At 39.2% G+C, this 22,657-nt stretch overlaps 2 long non-coding RNA genes and 2 pseudogenes across 5 annotated transcripts in view; 3 read left to right on the forward strand and 1 right to left on the reverse strand.

The window, feature by feature from the left end:
• The window catches only part of LOC306656245, a 528,984-nt gene that overhangs the window by 81,471 nt on the left and 424,856 nt on the right, over positions 1-22,657 (forward strand). The window lies entirely within an intron of this gene.
• Positions 1-22,657, reverse strand: part of LOC306656224 (polyunsaturated fatty acid lipoxygenase ALOX12-like) — a 421,309-nt pseudogene that overhangs the window by 61,526 nt on the left and 337,126 nt on the right. The window lies entirely within an intron of this gene.
• On the forward strand, positions 3,410-11,801 carry LOC306656249. 2 transcript variants are annotated; one of them, XR_013762457.1, is made up of 5 exons: positions 3,410-3,552; positions 5,296-5,420; positions 8,189-8,249; positions 8,352-8,465; positions 11,691-11,801. It is a non-coding gene; the product is annotated as an uncharacterized lncRNA (long non-coding RNA). The 2 variants fall into 2 exon arrangements; XR_013762458.1 differs by lacking the exon at positions 3,410-3,552 and adding an exon at positions 3,827-4,615.
• Positions 22,430-22,657, forward strand: part of LOC306657689 (olfactory receptor-like protein I9) — a 13,605-nt pseudogene continuing 13,377 nt past the window's right edge. Inside the window, exon 1 of the transcript in view lies at positions 22,430-22,653. The product of the transcript in view is annotated as an olfactory receptor-like protein I9 (transcript). The remainder of the gene's footprint in view (positions 22,654-22,657) is intronic.

Raw genomic sequence — 22,657 nt, forward strand, 5'->3', positions numbered from 1 at the left:
AGCACTACAAATGTTTTGTGCCAATGGAGGTGACTGATTTGTTAATAAAACAATGTAGTTAAAAACAACAGGAGAGCAAATTCTTACTGCATATTTATGGCTATCCAACAGATCAATGTAAGAAATTTTGTAGGAGATGAATTTAAGGTAGGCTTGTTTCCTAACTTGTATGACTGGGAAATAAGGAGGGTTTTCTGTTCAATATTATGAAGTGTCTCATACATAATGTGTCTGTCCAGGAGTCATGCCACCAAACTGCTCTCACTACTTCAGTGTCTTCCTTCCTCTGTGGCCCTGTTGCTGTCACCCATTCTGATCAACCTTTCATGTGGAAATAAATGAATCATAACCAGAATGAGACTGACATAGAACAGGTAAGTTTACAAACTGATAGCAAAACCCGGCTGCGGTTGTGTACACCTGTAATCCCAGTGGCTCTGGAGGCTGAGGCAGAAGAATAGTGAGTTCAAAGCCAGTCTAGGCAATTTAGCAACTCAGTGAGACCCTGTCTCAAAATAAAATACAAAAGAGGGCTGGGAATGAGGCTCAGTGATTAAGCATCCCTGAGTTTAATCCCTAGTACCAAAAACAAAAACGAAAAAAAAAAAAATTACTAGCAGAGATTCCATACTGCTCATATCTACATTCCTTATAGATATAGCACAGGATATTGCTCTTCCTGGGAATAAAGTTGTTTTGATGAGAACTCTTTTTTTTTTTTTTTTTTTTTGAGGGAGTGAGTGCTACACGCGTGCATGTGTATATTTGCACATATCAGGTCAAAATCAGCTTCCTTGAGAATTGATTCCTTTTGAATCACCTAATTGTAACCACGATAAATAACAAGGCTCGGATATTTTGTTCTTTGAAATCTCCTTCCCAAATTAAAAAGATGAACCTCTTTCTTCAAAACTTCTTTCTTACCCTGGCATTCAAGGCCTACTATTATTTGGTGTGAGTCTATCTCTAATCTTATCTCCAAATATTCTTACTTGACACCATTTTCGAAGAACTCAGGAATACGTTTTATTGTCCCATAGTCTTAGATTTTTATTAACAACCTTCCCCCAGCTCTCAGCTCTAACTCTTGCTTTCACCTGTCCCAGCCTTTGAAAAGCAGAAGATACAGTAAAAATAAAAGAATATGGTCTTTGAACTCAGACCTAAAATTATTACACCAGGCCTACAGTAAGTACCCAATAAATGGCAGCTACTATTATGAAATAAGGCTTAACATTTATTGAGCACTTACTGTGAGTTAGGTAGGACTGTTCATGTTCTCTTAGTATTTTTAGGGAAATGAAGTAAATACTGATAGTGCTATTTTACTGAGAGGGTTAGGTTATCCAAATTTACAGGCCCAAGAACCCACAGTCTTCCCAGGCAGGAAGCCTGGAGCTGGAGCTCAAGAGCTCAGAGGTGGTGCACCATTCTGCTTCCTTTGTTGAAAATATCTGTGGCTCCTGTGCTCTTTGGCTCCAGCACACTGGCTCTGCCTTACTGATTGCTCTCTGCCTTGCACGGTTGTCACCCACATGCAGGCCTCAGCTCTCCCACCAACCTGGGGACTCTTGGTCTAACGGATGGATCTGACTCAGAAATGCAGCCAGAACAAGCAACACACTTATGCTTTCGTTCTGTGGACGTGGCAGTTGTTTTCTTCTACACACAGACCAGGTTCCCCCAGCATCTTGCAACTGAAATCTGGAACCTAAAAGATGACCGGGGGTGCAGGAAGGAGGGAGCCACAATTTTCCCATGCAGTTGGGACAGAGGATGACTGGTTTGAACATGACTGCCTCTCCAGAGACCAGAACAGGCTCCATCCCTGTCTGGGCAAAGGACCCAAGAGGTCGGGCCATCCCCGTACAGTGCGAGAATGCAAAGACAGGAAATTTAACCTCACCCTTCTCGCTGTTCTCAGGGACAAAGCACACCACGCCGCCCGGCAGGGTCCCGCAGATGGCCTGTACGCCTGCGCAGTCAGCAGCGAGGTCAAGTGCGCCTGCGCACAGCCCCACTTCCTGCATTTCGTCGGAGGCGGGAAGGTCGGCAGTCGCAGACTCGGGTCTCCCCGGGACGGTTGACCAAGGCGAGGAAGCTCGAGGGTTCAAGGTGTGTGTCCTGTTATGGCGGCGTCAAGACGGGAAAGCCCCGGTGTTGACCCTGATTACAAATTTCCGCGGGTCCCTGGGTGGGTCCAGAAGGGTGTTTGGAACATAAATAAGGACATAAACCCTGACAGGAACCTCGCCCCCGCGCCCCGCGAGGAGAGGCCCAAACGCGCTTTCTGGCTTCCACCTGAGTGTTTGCGAATTGAACAAACATTTTTTTGCACACCTGTACCACAGGACCGCGTCACTAAGCCTCTCAGGTCCGACTGGAAGTAGGAATTGGGCCACCTAGGGGTCCAGGGGAGGATATTTCTGTTTTAAAATACGTTTGTCTTGATCATAGATGTGATGGCCCTTGAAATGTACATGTAATGATGTAATGGCCCTTGTAAGCACCCTTGAGTTTAGGATATACGTTGCATTGGTATTTCTGTGTTGAGAAAAGTGGCATAACTTCTGTTTTGGTTCCTAGAATAGAACCAAGAATATTTTCAAAAGGGCCTACCATATCTAGTTTCAGGTCAAGATAGAGAAACAGAAGACGCAGCCCTTCACCTCATGTTTCCCATGTTTTCTTCCTACGGTGATAATTGGAAGTTAATATTTACCTAAGTCTCACATGCATCATTTCTTAGTTGTGTTTATGTGTGTATTATTGGGTAGGTAATTTGGAGAAGAAATGATCTAAATTAAACTTGCATCTTTCCTTTTCACACATGCAATGGGCAAATATTTGTTGAATTGAGATTGAAATGTATTAGGAGGCTATAGGTTAGCAAATACGTTAGAAAAGAAAAAAATCAGGAAAAAAAAAACTTTATTTCATTTGTTTAAATTGTGAAAACTGAGTGGAAATTTATCATTGAGTTTGTTTTGGATATTAAGTGCGTATTAAATCAATGGCCAAAACAGGTGATTTGTATAGTGTCATGAAGTAGGACATAGACCATGTTCTCATGAGGCTAGTTCAGTACTGAATATTTCCTACCAGTGAGTTTTCCAGTGCTGTAGTCCATTTCCCTCTTTAGAGATGTGATTCAGAATTCTCATGGTGTGTCCTTGATTCTGAAGTAAATTTTATAGACAGTGTGAAAATCGGCACATATTAGAAAGCAAGTTTATAGTCACCCCAGGCAAAACTTCTTTTGAACAGAGCTGGAAAAACTGAGTTTCGTTGTAAATAATGACTCAGAAGCAAAGGACTCCCTACAGCGGTTACATTATAAGGTTTCAGTGTAGTTTTCAAACATAATTTCCATAATCAGCATGCCGGAGTTCATTTTGTTGTTGGTACAACATGACTTACAAGATTCTTTCTTTGCGGGTCTGGTCCAGCAACTGCATTTTGTGAATTTAGAAGGCAAAACAAAAATTAATAGACTGATATAGAAGAAAATGAAGAGAAACTTAAGTGAAAATTCAACTTGAAGTATAGCAGGTATTGAACAACTTTATTTTTGAAGCTCCTTTATTTTGTATATGCCATATAAAGCTTGAGTAGTTTGTAGGTGAAACATTTTGGAAGGAACTTGAAGAAAGATGAAACATTGAGTCTTGCTTCTTTTTCTTCTTGGTTCCAAGGAGGTAAAATAAAACTCATTCAACCAAAAGTATTTAGTGGCAGAGGTGAGAGAGAAATAAAAACTTAGATTCACTCTGGTGTTCTATAGAACCTATGTGCTTGAATTGTTCTGTGCTTTTAAGATAAAAACAAACTAATAGATCTATTTTCATTGTGTTTGTGATTGACTTGGTAAAAATATTTCCAGAACTACTTGTGTTTCCTAAGAGCTATCACTTCTGTTTTCCTAACTTATTAGGTAATGTAAGGACAGGGCAAGAATGATGGGAACCAGGGAATGAGTATGATGCACAATGAAAATAATAATAACTATTATTAATGTGAATGTTTCTAGACATTTAATTATACATATTAATTCATTTAATTCTTCCACCAACCCTCTAAGATAGGTCGTTATCATCATCCCTGTTTTTCCTATAAGAAACCAAGACATGAAGTGGTTAAACAAGAAATGTATGAAGTGGTAGAACCAGGATGTAAACCTAGGAATCTGGCTGTAGAGTTTGTGTCTTAATAATTATCTTATTCTGCCTCTCATTTTGTGTCATATTGGCACAAAGATTTTAAGGAAATAGGCCATGTTTACACTTTGAAGTTATAATTCAGATACATAACTTTTATCCAGGTAGTCTGATTCAAGAGCTTAGAGAATTTAATATTTGATCAGAGAGGTTTTAAAGTCAGTATTCTGTAGTAGAGTGGTGGCAGATCAGCTGGACAATGGTATAGTGGCCAGAGATCTGAGCTAAGATTGAGGAAGCTTGTGTCCTATCTGGGTTCTTCCAGTGACTTCCTTTGAAGCCATAGACAGAGTTTTTGGACCTCTTTTCCTCTGAGTTTCCTTATAGGTTTAAAGTCTATGCATTGTGACTTTTGGCCTGACTTGCGATCCTACTTCTGCCATGTGGAGGAAGTAGAGGTAGTTTTCTTTCTTTCTCATTTGGATTAAATATTGTCTTTTTCTGAGGCATTCTTAAAATTACCCATAAAATACCATTACAGACACTGGGGGTGCTTTTTGAAATTGCAATTTGTGCTCCAGACCAAATCTATTGAAATAAAATTTTAGAAGAATGGGTTTATGGTCTTAGAACTTGCATGTTAAGCAAAATTCTAGATTAAATCTAAATCAAACTAAACTTGGATAATCATGACCCTAAAAGATGTGCTCTCTGTGCAGGGAGTGGTGGGGGTTGTAAAAAGCATGGTTCAAAGTTTGATTTTTCCTCACCTCTGTCACCATGTCACCATGTCACCATGGGTTCTCTACAGTTGATATGGTAATAGGTAACCACAGGAGAGAAAGAAGGAAAACCAAAAATGGGATGAGAGAAGAAATGGGAATTAATTCCAAACAGGAGGAATTAAAGCAATGTTAAGGTAGAACAAAACAGTACTTTTTATAGAGAAAAATGAGGCGCTCTAGGATTTTAAAAAGAATGTAAAAGTCTATTCAAGGGCATAGAAATACATCTATAATAAGTATATTAACATACAGGAGTAGACATTTAATTTGTGCATCATATATTAGTACTTAATCTATAAGTAGATCTGATTACCTTTCTGTTACGTACTAATGTATTGGTGTGTTCAGTGTAGGCTCTGTGTACCATTGTTCAATCAGAAGAAGAGGAATAGACAGCTGTTAACATCTAATGCACCTAAAAATGATCCACGTATCAGTACTGCTTCTGACGGTTATGATTTCCCTCCTATGCCAACAGGTAAGAAAATGAGTAGAAATTTTTCAGGAAGAACTGGGATTGTAGAAAATTGCAAATTTTACTTAATTATAATGAGAATAGAAAGGTTTTTTTTTTTTTTTTTCCTTCTTTTACTCTTGAAATACAGAGATTTCTTGGCTTTTCCTGAATGTTCTGGTAAAAGAGTTTGAGTTTCTGTGTACAAGGGTTGCTTAGCTTCTCAATGGAGTATCTTAGATTTGTTCTAATGAACTAGGAACCTACATTGCAAAGATTATTGTTTTCCAAACAGATATAGATTTTGTGATCTGTACATTTAGTAGTAAAGAATGGAGAAACTCAAGTTGTCCCAGGAACAGGGGAAAGTATGCATGGAACACAGCAAAAATGTGAAAAACAAATAGACTTTAGGAAGGGTAGAAGCCCAGGAATTTCTGATGGTTGGTTCTAATTTCTTTTCTCTCCTCTTCTGGCATTTTTGCCTTTCTTCATTTGCTGGTTCTTTACTCTCTGCTATGGTGTGAAAATTCATCTGTTGGAACTCAATCAGCAATGTGATAGTAGTTTTAAAAGATGGGACCTGTAGGACAGATTACATCATGAAAATTCTTCCCTCGCGCATGGGATTCCTGACACACAATGTGCATGTATCTTAGGGAGCTTTATGGTTCTTCTGTCATGTAAGAGGTGCCATCTGTGAAGCAGAGAGAGAGAGCTTTTGTCAGCTACCTGATCTATTGGTGGTTTGATATGGGACATCCCAAATTCCCTGTTAAAAAGTAACTTCTGTTATTTTCAAAATAGCCAGTAAAGGTATTTTGTTATAGCAGCCTAAATGAACTAAGTCACTCCCATCCAGTTTGCTTCTTTATAACTTCAACTAGCACATGAACTAAGTTTCTGTTGCTAGGAGTTTACATAATCTTTTAGTTGTAGCTCTCTGAGGTCCCTGGTTGACTGCTTTTTGTGTCTCTTGACTAAATCCTAGAGACAGGGAGGCTTTGGTTCATTTTATCACTTAAGCGAGACCACTAAAATCCTGACTTCCTTTTATGGGTAGGACTCTCACTTCTGAACCAGTTGGCTATGGTGGTGAGTGCTGGGAGATAGGTTTGCTGACTTTGTATTTCCCTCTGGATGAAGGCATGGTCAGGCAGACATTTGGAAATGTATTCATTGCATGATGACTATATACATTTAAATTTGGGAGATACTTAAAATTATTAATAGAATATTATGCAACTAGAATTCTTATATATAGCAGTACTTGTTAATTTTTTGACTGTTTTTGCATAGACGTTAGCATAGTTCTACAGTTGTTTTTTTTCTTCCATGTTAGTGGAATTTGAGGCATAAAGTTCCTATTATTCCCATTTTTATGTATAGACAATTAGAAATTCACGTGGAGAAGCACAAGTCAGCATATATCTGGTCATCCTGTACCTTTACAAACTTCACCATCATTCTTCTAAAGACTAGAGTTGAACCATAATATGACTGAGCTATACCCTTTCTTAGTATTCATCCTAAAAGAATTACAGTTACCGTAGTATAGTGAAACATGCATAGCCATCTTTCTAGCAGTACAATTCACAATAACCAAACTGTAGAACCTGCCTAGGTGTCCCTTCCGTGGATGAGTGGATAAAGAAAATGTGGTGTATATATACACACAACAGAGTTTTATTCAGTCACAGATAAAAATGAAGTTATGCCATTTGTAGGAAAACGGATGGAACTTCAGAACATTGTTAAGCCAAAATAAGCCAAACTCAGAATGTCAAGGGTAATCTGTCTTCTCTCATGTGGAAGCTAGAGAGGAAAAAGGAAAATAAAGATGTGTGGAGGGTGGAGTTTCATGAAAATCAAAGGGAGATCAGTAGAGAAGAGGAAAGGTGTCATGGAGGAGGAGAAGGGGAGGGAAAGGATAAGTACTGGGGAATGATATTGGCCAAATCATATTGTTATATTGTATGTACAATCAATATGTAACAATAAATCCCACCATTATGTACAACTGTAATGTACCAATAAAAATATGGAAAAAATGAAAATGTTCATCATCACTTAAAAAAATATTATAAGTTGCTTGAGTGTTGACCTTGAAAGATAGCAAGTAGGAACTACTTCATAAGGAGATGTGCATTTTCCTCAATTACTGAACCCTTTAAGTTCTGACTGCAGTTACTGTAGTTACTGTTTGCCACAGATACAATAAGATTCTTACACGGGGTAAGAGTGTTTTCCAGTTTTTTGTCTTGACTCAGTAGTTGGGCTGGAATATAACCAATCTGTAAAAAAAAAAAGAAATAGAAGAGACTAGAGTATGATAGAAAACACCAGAACGTGTCATTCCTAGGAAGGATAAGATTTGATGGTGAAATTTTGTTATGTTCTCTAACCTTTTTGTCTGCCTCTGTTCATCTCTCTCACACATATTATGTGTGTGTGTCTTATGGGTTATGATGTATTTCTTGCTTTGGGATAGAATAAAAATTGGGATAGACTGCATTTATGTTATAAAGTATAAGATATAATATCAGAATTTTTATGTTACAAAGTACAAGATTCTATGTTAGAATTTATTATCTTTGTTTAAAACACGAAGGGGAAGAAAGACATCTCTAAAAGTCATTAGGGCAGGCTATGGCAAATTCAACAGTAAAGCGCTATTGAAGACGATTCCTTTATCTGCAAGTTTTTACACTTCCCAAGTTAAATGAATTTGAAATACTTGTTTTGAACAATGCTACCTGTTTTCCTTTTGTATGTGTTGTTATTCTTTTGAGATTGGGCCTGGGAAGCTATGAATCCAGAGGAGGCTGCTTTAATGGAAACAGTGAACACAGCGTATGTTGAAAATACATAAGCCAATAAATGTGTGTCTGATGTCATTTTTCTGTGTATATTTTACAGTTATTGATTTGAAAACAAATAATTTATATTTAACAGGACAAATTTCCTTGAAAGTCAAATACCACCTTCAGTTTCTCATCCCCTGAGACGTCAAGATTCTGTCCTTAAATCAGTTCAGTCAAATACGGTAAGAAGCCAAAGTGGTTGGAGGTGAGTCTACTTAAAATTTGTCTATTCTTGTCTTTTCCCTCCCCTCCTCTTTGCACTTCCCCCTCCTTTATCTTTTCCTCCTTTTTTAGACAGAATTGCATTTAGGAAATTTCTATATTAATAAATATGTTATAATGTTTGCATATAACTTAGGGACTTTTCATTGTACTTTTCATTGTACTTTTTAAATCACCTCTAGGTTCTATATAATAGCTAATACAATATAAATTCTGTGTAAATAGTTGTCATACTATATTGTTTAAGAAATAATAGGGCTGGGGAGATAGCTCAGTCGGTAGAGTGCTTGTCTCTCATGCATAAGGCCCTGGGTTCGATCCTCGGCACCACAAAAAAAAAAAAAAAAAGAAAAATAATGACAAAGAAAAAGTCTATACAGTACAGTTCAGTCTGTTCAGTACAGACACTATTTTTTTCCAAATATTTTTGAGCTATGGTTGGTTGAATCTATAGATGTGGAAACCTATGGGTACAGATGGCTGACTGTTCTGTTTTTATCTACCTATTTAACTTTGCCAGTGAGTTTCATACGTATAATCTCTTGTTGCTCTTTATCACCTTTCTGTTTCAACTTGAAGAACTCTAGCATTTCTTGTAATATATAACCTGTTGAGGTCTCTAAGTTTCTTGGAAATTACTGATAATTTAAAGTTAGCTTAAATACTTGTGAACCAGAAGTTTCCATGTCTTCACAGGTATTTGGTGAAGGGGAAAAGAGAATTTTAGTTTCTTTCTCTTAAAATTAACATGTTGTCTTTTCTTTTATATTAGTGTGTTTCTCCCCTCCACTAACTTCACTTCTTTTAGATGATTTTGGCTTTGAACCTAAGTTCTAATTTCTTTCTGAGATGTTTCTAGTCTCACTTCTCCAATAAGTATGTCCAAAAATTTGCACAGTCTTCCTAATTTTTAAACACGTTAGACATGTTCTCTTAAATATTACTCAGCCATAAAGATGAATAAAATTACGGCATTTGCTGATAAATGGACGAAGTTGGAAAACGTCATGCTAAGTGAAATAGGCCAAGCCCAAAAACACCAAAGGCTGAATGTTGTCTCTGATAAGTGCATGACAATGTATAATGAGGGGGAGTGGCAGGGGGAAGAGAAGAATGAAAGAACTTTGGATGGTGTAGAGGAAAATGGGGTGGGAGGGGATGGGGGACAGAAAGATAGTATCAGGAAACAGTATTACCCTATGTATATGGATTACATGAATGGTGTGAATCTACATTGTGTACAGCCATAGAAAGGATAAGTTGTACCCCATCTGTGTACAATAAATCAAAATGCAGTCTGTAAAAATAAAAAAGATTTAAATTAAAAAAAAAAAAAAGGAATGTTAATCCCAGTGACTCGGGAGGCTGAAGCCAGGCCAGGAGTGTTGTGAGTTCAAAGTCAGCTTTAGTGAGGCCCTTAACAACTCAGTGAGACCCTGTTTCTAAATAAAATATAAAAAGGGCTGATGTTGTGTCTTAGTGGTTAAATGCCCCCTGGGTTCAATTCCCAGCATACACACAAAAAGAACGTTAGAATGGTATGTATTATAAAATTTACAGTATAAAGTTTAGAAAATGTTCAAATAATATATATATTTTATCTGTTTTTCATGATGTTTTATGGCAGTTTAAGGAGCTTTTATTTGTTTTCCTGCTGCTGGAAACTGAGTGATTGACTGTAGTTCAGTAGGTTATTCAGAGTGTAGCAGGTTTATTTAGAATAGCAATCTTCAAAACACAATAAGAAATGCTGGCAAGGATATGGGGGAAAAGGATCACTCATACACTGTTGGTAGGAGTGTAAATTAGTACAATCACTGTGGACATCAGTGTGGAGTTTCCTCAGGAGACCGAGAATGAAACTACCATATTTCCCAAATCTACTACTCCTCAGTATTTGTCCAAAAGAACTTGAGTCAGCATACTGTAGAACTGTAGTGATACATGCATACCCATGTTGATAGCAGTGTAATGCACAATAGCCAAGTTATGGAACTAGCCTAGGTCTCTGTCAGCAGACGAATGGAAAAAGCAAATGTGGGATGTGTACGCAGTTGAGATTTCCTCAGCCATAAAGAAGAATGAGATTATATCAATTACAGGAAAATAGATGGAACTTGGGAGCTGAAACCCTGAACTGTAGATTGGGAATGGAACATGCTGAGTGGCTTAAGTCAGTCACCGGTCACCCCTGCATCATGGGGTGTGTACAAAGCTCATCCAAATCTAAGAATGGAATTGATTTGGTTTCCATTACAGGCTTCCTAAAGGAAAATCTGAATCTTATTAGGGCAAATGTAAGTGGACCTCAAAATATCAAAGGCCCACTAGCAGTACCCAGTAAATGGTTATTGAAGGAATATATAATGTCATCTGATAAAAATTTCTGAAGCAAAGCATAGATTAGGGTTTGCATCTTATAGATGAAAAAAAAAAAGCTTTGTAAAGAGGTTGAACAGTTTGTTCAAGGGGAAAGAAATGGGGAGATGTAGGTGAAAGGGTACAAACTTTCATTGTTGTAGGATGAATAAGCCTAGAGATCAAATGAACGTATTGCTGGGGGACTGAGGTTAATATTAACATATCGTGTGTTGCAAATTGCAGAGAGTAGGTCTTAGGTACTCTTACGACATCCAAACTGTAACCGAGGAAGGTGATGAATGTGTTAATTTGCTCATCTGTACTAATTATTTCACATCTTCAATACCATATATGTATGTATCTTGTTTGTACCCTAAATACATACAGTAAAAATAAATTTAAAAACCAGTCTTCTTGAAGTTGCAAAACAGTAGTAAGATGAAGAACTGGGACTAGAACACAAGACTTCATCAATGAAGGTTATCATTCAGTGTTTTTCCATTAAACTGTGATGCTTGTTATAATAATGTACTTATTATTATAATGCAGTAGACTGGTGTGGGCATTTAACCACCATAGAGAACACAGTCTATGGAAAAAGCTTCAGATGGCCCACCATTGTCAATTGTACGAACTTGACATATAATCTGTTTCTAAATAAAAAAGGGTTCAAATTTTTCTTTAGTATAAAATTGTTTCAGAAATATCTTTCCTTTTTAAAATGTCTTCTTTATTAATGTAAATAGAACTATAAGAGGTTGATGTGGGATGTTATTTAAATACCAGCTTCTTTGTTACATTTTATTTGCATTTCCAACATTGATTTTCTTTTCCCCCCTTATTTCAGTGTGGTTAAGCTGTCCCTCGATTCGGCTGTTGCACCTGGCCTGTATTGTTCAAGAAATTTTCTCATGAGAGAGATGGGAGAAATACTCTGCTTTCTGTATTTCATGAAATTGTGAGTATTTTTAAAAGCCTTCTTTGCAGAGCCTGTGCCAACACAACAAAAATGCAGGCTGTTATTTCATTGTGATAGAAATTCTGTTTGTTTAGTACTTGAAACATTTTGTTTGCTTTTAGTTCAGGTAGTAAAGTTGTTCATTTGTTTAACTAACCTGGAGAGCCTCCTGTACCAAGATCTGCCCTGGGTGCAAGGGATATAATGTGACATGTAAGTGATAAATGGCTCCTTTTCTCAAAGAGTTTCTAATCTCAGAAAGACAGATACATGAATGTTACACTGTGGTATGACAGAAGTATAAGCAGGGTGCTACACATGTAAATAAGAAGGGTGGGCCAGATCAGAGAAAGACTTTCAAAGGAGATCCTCACCTATATTATCTTAGATATTTAAGTAAACCATGAGAGTTAGTGGCTCCAAGCTCTTAGAATGGGCAAAGTTGCTCCAAGTCCGTTCAGAGCACTTACTCATAGTTCCTGTCACAGATCCGTGACAGTGATTATAAAATGTCTTGGACACTGTTAAAATCTGAGAAGGCCAAAGATGGTTCTGTGTGTGTAGGTTATATCCTTTGCTCTTTACATGGTGAGCTGGCCACCACTGCACCTGTCCGGAAAGCTCTGAGTGGGAAGGAACAGAGGGCCAGAGTCTAGCACAGGAGCCCTGGGGGCTGACAGGTGGGGCCCCAGCCTCAGATCATGGCTACTTCCAACAATGCCTTTGAACAGAAAGTCTGCAGACTCCTCCCCACATGGTCATCCTCCTCCCCTTGCACTCCTCCCATTTTCTCTTCAGGATACTTTTTCAGATATGATAAATTCCTGTTTTCCATCCCTGTTTCCCAAGAATTTTCCGTGTTGTGGAACTATGGAAATATTCTGATTAAATTTTACCACTTACAATCTTTTAATTAATGATAGCATTCCTTAGTATTACTATGCAGTGTATTTTCTGAAGATTGTATCATTTAGCATACTGACATGTCTATGAGAGGCATTTACAAAGGTTCTAAATCTTTGCCTATGTAATTGAAGTATTCAAGGAGCTTTAAAAATGCCATAGGGGTTTCAAGATGGTGGCCTAGAGGGTGGCTGCATTTCATGTTGCTCCAGGACTCAGGATTCAAAAGAAGAGATATTGAGACACTTGGGACCAACTCAAAGCAGCCGGGTGACTCTCACCCGTTGGGAAGGCGTCCCGGATGGGACGGTGGTCCCGGAACGCAGGCAACTTTGTGAAGTAGAGCTGCCGGCGAGACGCCCCTCCCCCCGCTGGAGCAGTGAACTCGGACAACTGGGAGCGCCGTAAAGGAGGCCGCTCAGCACAGCACTGGGACTCGGAGCAACCACTGGGGCTCCGGCGGCTGCCCAGGGGAGGAGTGGCGAGGAGAGCTGTGTGGACTCAGAACACCCGGGCCTGCCCTGAGGAGGAGGAGGAGGAACGTGGCCACTTGGATTCGGAGTGACTGCACCAGAGCTACAGGCGGTTGCCAGAGGAGAAGCTCCGCGGCGAGCTGTTTGGACTCAGGGTGACTGCTTCTGAACACCGGGGCCTGCCCTGAGGACGAGGAGGAGGAAGAGGAGCGCAGCCGCTTGGATTCGGGGTGACTACACCAGAGCTACAGGCGGTTGCCAGAGGAGGGGCTGCGTGGCGAGCTGTTTGGACTCAGACCACTTCTGAACACCGGGGCCTGCCCGGAGGAGTAGGAGGAGGAGGAGGAGGAGCGCGGCGGGTCCTTTGGACTCGCAGTGACTGCATTAGGCTCCAGGCGGCTGCTCAGAGGAGAAGGCGAGTGGTCAGTTGTTTGGACTTAAAGTGACAGCTCCTGAACACAGGGGGGCTGCCTGGAGGAGAAGCGTGGTGGGTCGCTTGGTCTTGAGTGGCTGCACCAGAGCTCCGGGCGGTTGCCCAGAGGACCCGTGCAGCGGGTCACGTGGATTCAGAGCCACTCAGAGCGACCGCTCCTGAACACCCGGGGGGTTATCTGGAGAAGGCGGAGGAACGGGGAGGGTCACTTCGACTCGAGTGATTGATTGCCCAGGGCTATGGGTGGTTGGTGGGAGGAGGAGGCACGAAGTGAGTTTCTTGGACTCCTAGTGACTGCACCGGAATACTGGGCGGCTGTCTGGAGGAAGAGGCCTGTGGCGGGTCTCTGGGACTCAGAGCGATTGTTCGGGGCCCCAGGTGGCTGCTCAGAGGAGGGGCCGCATAGCCAGGCGATTAGGTGCAGAGCAGGGTCCCAGGATCTAGGAGGCTTCTGGGTGTTAGAGCCGCACAGAGACAGGCTTAGGGCGGAGCAAAGGTTCCAGGCCTGCGGGCAGATTCTCTGAGGAGGGGCAGCCTAAGGAGATTCATCTGCGAAGGGTGAGGCTCCCAGGCCCAGGAGGTAGGGCCGGGCCCCTGGGAACTTTACAGAGGAAGGCACCCAGCCCAGGCGGTAGCTGTAAATTGAGGGGAACCACTAGGAGGGAACTGACCAGCGAGACCTCCCTACCAGGTGAGGCTTCCCTGCTGGGTGAGGTTTCCCCACAAGGACGGTAAAACCAGACACTCAGGCCCAAACAGGCCTTGCCTCAGCCCGCAGCCTAGGTCTCCTTTGGATGACCATTGGTCAACAAGTGGAGGCACCTCTGCCCACTAGCAGGGATTATACCCCACCTGAAGGACACCACTCCTAGAGAGGCAGCTTCCTTGTGGAGCACCGCATTATCAACTTCCTCCAAGACTTCAGCCTACTGAAGGCTAAGGGGGGATATATATAGAAATCTTCAGGGACATTGTAAGTCAATAGAGGAAATCTGCAATATCTCAGCGGTCCACTGATACCTGAACAATATGAGAAAACAAGGAAAGAAAATGCTGCAAACAAATCTAGATGTTACATCAATAAATCCCAATGACAGCATGGCAGAAGAAATGACAGAAAAGGAATTCAGAATGTACATAATTAAGATGATCAGAGAAGCAAACGATGAGATGAAAGAGCAAATGCAAGCATTGAATGATCGCACCAATTGACAGTTAAAAGAGCAGATACAGGAAGCAAAAGATCATTTCAATAAAGAGTTAGAGATATTGAAAAAAAACCAAACAGAAATCCTTGACATGAAGGAAACAATAAACCAAATTAAGAACTCCATAGAAAGTATATCCAATAGGATAGAACACCTGGAAGACAGAACCTCAGACATTGAAGACAAAATATTTAACCTTGAAAACAAAGTTGAACAAACAGAGAAGATGGTAAGAAATCATGAACAGAATCTACAAGAACTATGGAATATCATGAAAAGGCCAAATTTAAGAATTATTGGGATTGAGGAAGGCCTAGAGAAACAAGCCAAAGGAATGAACAATTTATTCAATGAAATAATATCAGAAAATTTCCCAAATCTGAAGAATGAAATGGAAAATCAAGGTCAAGAGGCTTATAGGACTCCAAATACACAAAATTACAACAGACCCATTATACACCAAGGCACATTATAATGAAAATACCTAACATACAAAATAAAGACAGAATTTTAAAGGCTGTGAGAGAAAAGAACCAAATTACATTCAGGGGAAAACCAATACGGATATCAGCAGATTTTTCAATCCAGACCCTAAAAGCTAGAAGGGCCTGGAACAACATTTTTCAAGCCCTGAAAGAAAATGGATGCCAACCAAGAATCTTATACCCAGCAAAACTTACCTTCAAATTTGACGATGAAATAAAATCCTTCCATGATAAACCAAAGCTAAAAGAATTTACAAAAAGAAAGCCAGCATTACAGAACATTCTCAGCAAAATATTGCATGAGGAAGAGATGAAAAACAAAGAAGCAAATCAGCAAAGGGAGGAATTATTCTAAAGGAATTGTCAAATAAAGGAGGAAACAAGTTGTGTCAAACAAATAAATAAACAAAATTTTAAAAATGAACCAAATGACCGGGAAACCAAATCATATCTCTATAATAACCCTGAATGTTAATGGCCTGAATTCATCAATCAAAAGACATAGACTGGCAGACTGGATTAAAAAGAAAGATCCAACAGTATGTTGCCTGCAAGAGACTCACCTCATAGAAAAAGATACCCATAGACTAAAGGTGAAAGGATGGGGAAAAACATACCATGCACATGGACTCAGCAAAAAAGCTGGAGTATCCATCCTCATTTCCGATAATGTGGACTTCAAGCCAAAGTTAGTCAGAAGGGATAAAGAAGGTCATTTCATACTGCTTAAGGGAAGCATAAATCAGCAAGATATAACAATCATAAACATCTATGCCCCAAACAGTGGCTCATCCATGTATGTCAAACAAATCCTTCTCAAGTTCAGAAACCAAATAGACCATAACACAATAATACTAGGTGATTTTAACACGCCTCTCTCACCACTGGACAGATCTTCGAGATAAAAATTGAACAAAGAAACCATAGATCTCAATAACACAATCAATAATTTAGACTTAACGGACATTTATAGAACATACCATCCAACCAAGAGCGAATACACTTTCTTCTCAGCATCACATGGATCCTTCTCTAAAATAGACCATATATTATGCCACAAAGCTAATGTTAGCAAATACAAGAAGACAGAGACACTACCATGTATTCTATCAGATCATAATGGATTGAAGTTAGAAATAAATGAAAGAGTAAAACACAGAAACTATTCCAACATCTGGAGATTAAACAATATGCTATTATATGATGAATGGATAACAGAAGATATTAGGAAGGAAATTAAAAAATTCTTAGAGGTAAATGAGAACAAAGAAACATCATATCAAAATCTCTGGGACACTATGAAAGCAGTACTTAGAGGGAAATTTATTTCATGGAGCGCATTTAATAAAAGAAGTAAAACTCAACAAATAAATGACCTAACACTACAGCTCAAAGCCCTAGAAAAAGAAGAACAGAACAGCACCAAAGTAGTAGAAGACAGGAAATAGTTAAACTCAGAGGTGAAATCAATGAAATTGAAACTAAAGAAACAATACAAAAAATTGACAAAATAAATAGTTGGTTCTTCGAAAAAATAAACAAAATTGATAAACCTTTAGCCACACTAACAAAGAGAAGACGAGAGAAAACCCAAATCACTAAAATTCGGAATGAACAAGGAAATATCACAACAGACAGGATTGAAATACAAAACATAATTAGAAGCTATTTTGAAAATCTATACTCCAACAAAATAGAAAATTTCGAAGACATCAACAGGTTTCTAGAGACATATGAATTGCCTAAACTGAAGGAGGAGGACATAAACAATTTAAATAGACCAGTTCCAAGTACTGAAATAGAAGAAGTCATCAAAAGCCTACCAACAAAGAAAAGTCCGGGACCAGATGGGTTCTCAGCCGAGTTCTACAAAACCTTTAAAGAAGAGCTCATTCCAATACTTCTCAAAGTATTCCATAAAATAGAAGAGGAGGGAACCCTTCCAAACTCATTCTATGAAGCCAATATCACACTGATACCTAAACCAGACAGAGACACATTGAGGAAAGAAAATTTCAGACCAATATCCTTAATGAACATCGACGCAAAAATTCTCAACAAAATTTTAGCAAATCGCATACAAAAACATATTAAAAAGATAGTGCACCATGATCAAGTGGGTTTCATCCCAGGGATGCAAGGTTGGTTCAACATCCGGAAATCAATAAACGTAATTCACCATATTAATAGACTTAAAGTCAAGAGTCACATGATTATTTCAATCGATGCAGAAAAAGCATTTGATAAAATACAGCACCCCTTCATGCTCAAAACACTAGAAAAAATAGGGATAGTGGGAACATTCCTTAACATTGTAAAGGCCATTTATGCTAAGCCCATGGCTAATATCATTCTAAATGGTGAAAAACTGAAAGCATTCCCCCTAAAAACTGGAACAAGGCAGGGATGCCCTCTTTCACCACTTCTATTCAACATCGTTCTTGAGACTCTGGCCAGAGCAATTAGACAAACCAAAGAAATTAAAGGGATACGAATTGGAAAAGAAGAACTCAAACTATCCCTGTTTGCTGATACATGATTATATATTTAGAGGAACCTGGAAATTTCACCAGAAAACTCTTAGAACTCATAAGTGAATTCAGTAAAGTAGCAGGTTACAAGATCAATGCCCATAAATCCAACGCATTTTTATACATAAGTGATGAATCTTCAGAAAGAGAAATTAGGAAAACCACCCCATTCACAATAGCCTCGAAAAAAATAAAATACTTGGGAATCAATCTCACAAAAGAGGTGAATGACCTCTACAATGAGAACTATACAACACTAAAGAAAGAAATTAAAGAACACCTTAGAAGATGGAAAGATCTTCCATGTTCTTGGATAGGAAGAATTAATATTGTCAAAATGGCCATACTACCTAAAGTGCTATACAAATTCAATGCAATTCCAATTAAAATCCCAATGACGTACCTTACAGAAATAGAGCAAGCAATTATGAAATTCATCTGGAAGAATAAGAAACCCAGAATAGCTAAAGCAATCCTTAGCAGGAAGAGTGAAACAGGGGGTATTGCAATACCAGATCTTCAACTCTACTACAAAGCAATAGTAACAAAACGGCATGGTATTGGTACCAAAATAGAAAGGTAGATCAATGGTACAGAATAGAGGACACGGACACAAACCCAAATTAATACAATTTTCTCATACTAGACAAAGGGGCCAAAAATATGCAATGGAGAAAAGATAGCCTCTTCAACAAATGTGCTGGGAGAATTGGAAATCCATATGCAACAGAATGAAACTAAACCCATATCTCTCACCATGCACGAAACTAAACTCAAAATGGATTAAGGACCTCAGAATTAGACCAGAGACCCTGCAGATTATAGAAGAAAAAGTAGGTCCAAATCTTCACCTTGTTGGTCTAGGATCAGACTTCCTTAACAGGACTCCCATAGCACAAGAAATAAAAGCTAGAATCAACCACTGGGATAGATTCAAACTAAAAAGCTTTCTCTCAGCAAAGGAAACTATCAGCAATGTGAAGAAAGAGCCTACATCATACTTCAGATAGAGCACTAATCTCCAGAATCTATAAAGAACTCAAAAAACTCTACTCCAAGAATTCAAATAATCCAGTCAACAAATGGGCTATAAATGAGTAGACACTTCACAGAAGAAGATCTACAAGCAATCAACAAACATATGGAAAAATGCTCAACATCTCTAGTAATAAGAGAAATGCAAATCAAAACCACCCTAAGATTCCATCTCACCCCAATTAGAATGGCGATGATCAAGAATACGAGCAACAACAGGTGTTGGCGAGGATGTGGGGAGAAAGGTACACTCATACATTGCTGGTGGGGCTGCAAATTAGTGCAGCCACTCTGGAAAGCAGTGTGGAGATTCCTTAGAAAACTTGGAATGGATCCTACATTTGACCCAGCTATCCCACTCCTTGGCCTATACCCAAAGGACTTAAAATCAGCATACTACAGAGATACAGCCACATCAATGTTCATAGCTGCTCAATTCACAATAGCCAGACTGTGGAACCAACCTAGATGCCCTTCAATTGATGAGTGGTAAAGAATCTGTGGTATATATATACAATGGAATATCACTCAGCCATAAAGAATGATAAAATTATGGCATTTGCAGGCAAATGGATGAAATTGGAGAATATCATGCTAAGTGAGATAAGGCAATCTCAAAAAGCCAAAGGACGAATGATATCGCTAATAAGTGGAGGATGACACATAATGGGGGGAAGGAAGGGTTAGGTGTTAGGGTTAGAGTTAGGGTTAGGGAGGTGGGCAAGTAATGGAGGAAGGAACTACTGTATAGAGGGTAAAGAGGGGTGGGAGGAGTGGGGGGATGGGAAAAAATAACAATGAATCAAACAACATTACTCTATGTAAATTTATGATTACACAAATGGTATGCCTTTACGCCATGTACAGAGAAACAACATGTATCCCATTTGTTTACAATAAAAAAAAAAATGCATCGGCCCCCTTAAAGAGATTTTGATCACATTCAATGGGGGAATGGCACAGAAATCTGTTCTTAAAAATAAATAATTAACACTCCCCCGTAAGAAAAATTATACATTTATTTTAGTGCTAATTAAACCATACAGGGAAAACATAAAAACATGGTCATATTATTCAATGTATAGTCTGCAGACCAGTAGAGTTAGCACCACCAAATGTAAAATTTCGATCTTTTAAAATGTAGAATTTGAAGCGAGCCCCACACCCAGACTATTAAATCCAAACCAAAATTAACAACCAGGTGCTTCATATGTTCGACAGACTTTTTGGAAGAACTCTTCTTTGAGTCTTATATACAGTGCAGAATCAGAAGTACAGATGTAGAGGTGAGGAAGACGAGAGGTGGCATTGATGGAGCAGTGAAATGCTTATGCCTGATCAGTTGCGCCTCTGCAAGTGGTATCTGTGTTTTATGATTCCTCATTAAACCCTTGAAGCCAGAGATACATCCCACTAGTTTCCCAGGGAATCAACATTCTGAGAAATTAGGTGTATCAAACTTCATTGATCCCTTTCCTGTTTACCAGTGAAAAACCAGTAATATGACTACATCAGATATCATCAGCAGGGTAAAAATTCGCAGCAATTGGATTCACTTACATCTGTTTAGGGGAGGAACTTTCACATGTGCTTTAATGTCCCACTTCATTTTCCTTAGCTCCAAGGCACCCTGTGTGTAGACATCTGAGGATAATTGGAGTGAGGTCTCAAAGGTAGAAAATACCTTTGTTACTTTAATTCTCCCTAAATTATAAAACCTCTCTGGATTGACATTTTTCATACTGATATCGATGAGTCATGTGATTATCAACACAAGAAGCAAAATGTCAGTGTGGTTACATATACCAGAATGTGTGGTTGTCTGTTTAGGATAAAGACTCGTGTGGTTGAGTTGTCTAATATTCTCCATGGGTCTGAAGCCATGTATTCAGTAACAAAGGGTCGAAATCTAGTGTAGTGTACATGGTTCAAGCTAGTGAATTCCTCAGGGAGGATTTAGTAGGAGTAGTGATTGTAACTTCAAAGGGAATTTGCTGCCTTTGAACTTTTTTCTGATTTTTTTTATTATAAACCTACAATCAAAATAGCATTTTAATGGGTTCTTTTTAGTTATAGTAACATTAGGATTTCTTTTTGACATACTTACAAAATCTTGGAATATAATTTGCTTTAATTCAGTCCCCAGGACTTCCCTTTTCCCTCCCATTCCCTCCCCTGTTCCCATCCCTCTGCCCTAATGATTTTTCTGCTATTTACCTCTAGTCGTTTTTATATAATTAGCACCTTGTGGATACAAAATGGTGAGGTACACTGTAGTATATTCACATATGTACATAGGAGGGTAAGGTCAGATTCATTCCAAAGCTTCTCTCTGTGAACTTTGCTGCATGTGATATCTCAGCCTGAAGGATAGTCAACAAATATTCTTGAAACACTGGCCACATTCTGGTACCATGCCTGGTACTGGCTCTGTTGCAGTCATGAAGGCTGACATGGCCTTTTCTGCATGGAGTTTATGCTCTGGTGAAAAGGCAGCTACAAATAAGAGTCCAGGACAATTGAGTGCTGTTCAGTGAGTGTAGGACTCAGGTAGTCCAAGGAAGCAGGCAAGGTATATATAGCTAAGCAAGTCACAAATAATGATCCTAAAAAATAAGTGGGGTAAGCCAAGTGAAGTGGAAAGAGGGAAGACAAGGCTAGGCAAGAGGAACAGCAACTGTGAAAGGCTGGAATCAAGAAGTTATGACTTACAGGTGTAAGTCCACAGTGTTGCAAAGGAAGGGATGTGATGTAAGAGTCATTGTGGGGTCAGTCGAGACATTAGAGGTAGGTAAGGGTCACAGTGTGAAACATCATTTTCTCCCGTGTCTTTCAAAGGAATTGTACCTTGATCTTAAGAATAATGAGCATCCACAAAACTTTCAGCAGAATGATGATTGGATTTTAAATGTCAGAATGCCAGTGGGATGAGTTTGAAGGAGAGAGAGCATGGAAGCAGGGAGATGAAACAATAGGCTTTTCTAAACTCCATACAGAGTATGTTGTCAGCCTGGTCTACATTGTAGCAGTTGGGATAAAGAGTGAATGAATTAGAGAATGAAGTGGCAGAATCTATAGGGCTTGCTGGATGAGCTGTTAATGTGAGGGAAATGAACAGATGAATTAGAGCTCTCAGGTTTCTGACTTGAGCCTAGATTGCTTTTACTGAGGTCTGAGAGAATGGAGGAGTGGATTGGGAAAAGGTAGAGTGAGTGGGTCATTCAGTTGGGATCTGTTGAGCTGCAGATGGTTGTGGTATATCCATGGAGAGTTAATCAGTAAGCAGTTGGTGATATGGAACTGAAGGAGGTAGAGCTATTTATCACAGGTTTAGATGGCAATCAAAGAGTCAGCATTATTATTTTCAATAAGTGAGGAAACTAAGTCTGAGAGATGGCTTGGGATGAGTGATATGTCAGTCTCATTGAGTACTGAGGGTATGATCAATGGGATCAAATACTGCAAAATGCTAAGAGACAGCACATCATTGAAATAGGTTTGCCTTTTTATTTATATTTTCAAAGAACCCAATTTTCTCTTAAAGATACTGGAGATAGAGCATGACAGGAAGGAACCAGTCTATCATCTCAGAGTTCCACCTCCAGGGCCTGCCCATAGAGCCAGAACATCAAAACCTGCTCTATGCCTTATTCCTGACTATGTATCTTACTATTTCCTGGGGAACCTCATCATCATCATCCTTAGTTACCTGGTCTCCCATCTCCACACTCCCATTTATTTATTTCTCAGCAACTTGTCCTTCTGTGACCTCTGCTTTTCCTCTGTAA

The sequence above is a fragment of the Sciurus vulgaris genome, assembly GCF_902686455.1.
Source record: "Sciurus vulgaris genome assembly, chromosome: 3".
NCBI lineage: Eukaryota > Metazoa > Chordata > Mammalia > Rodentia > Sciuridae > Sciurus > Sciurus vulgaris.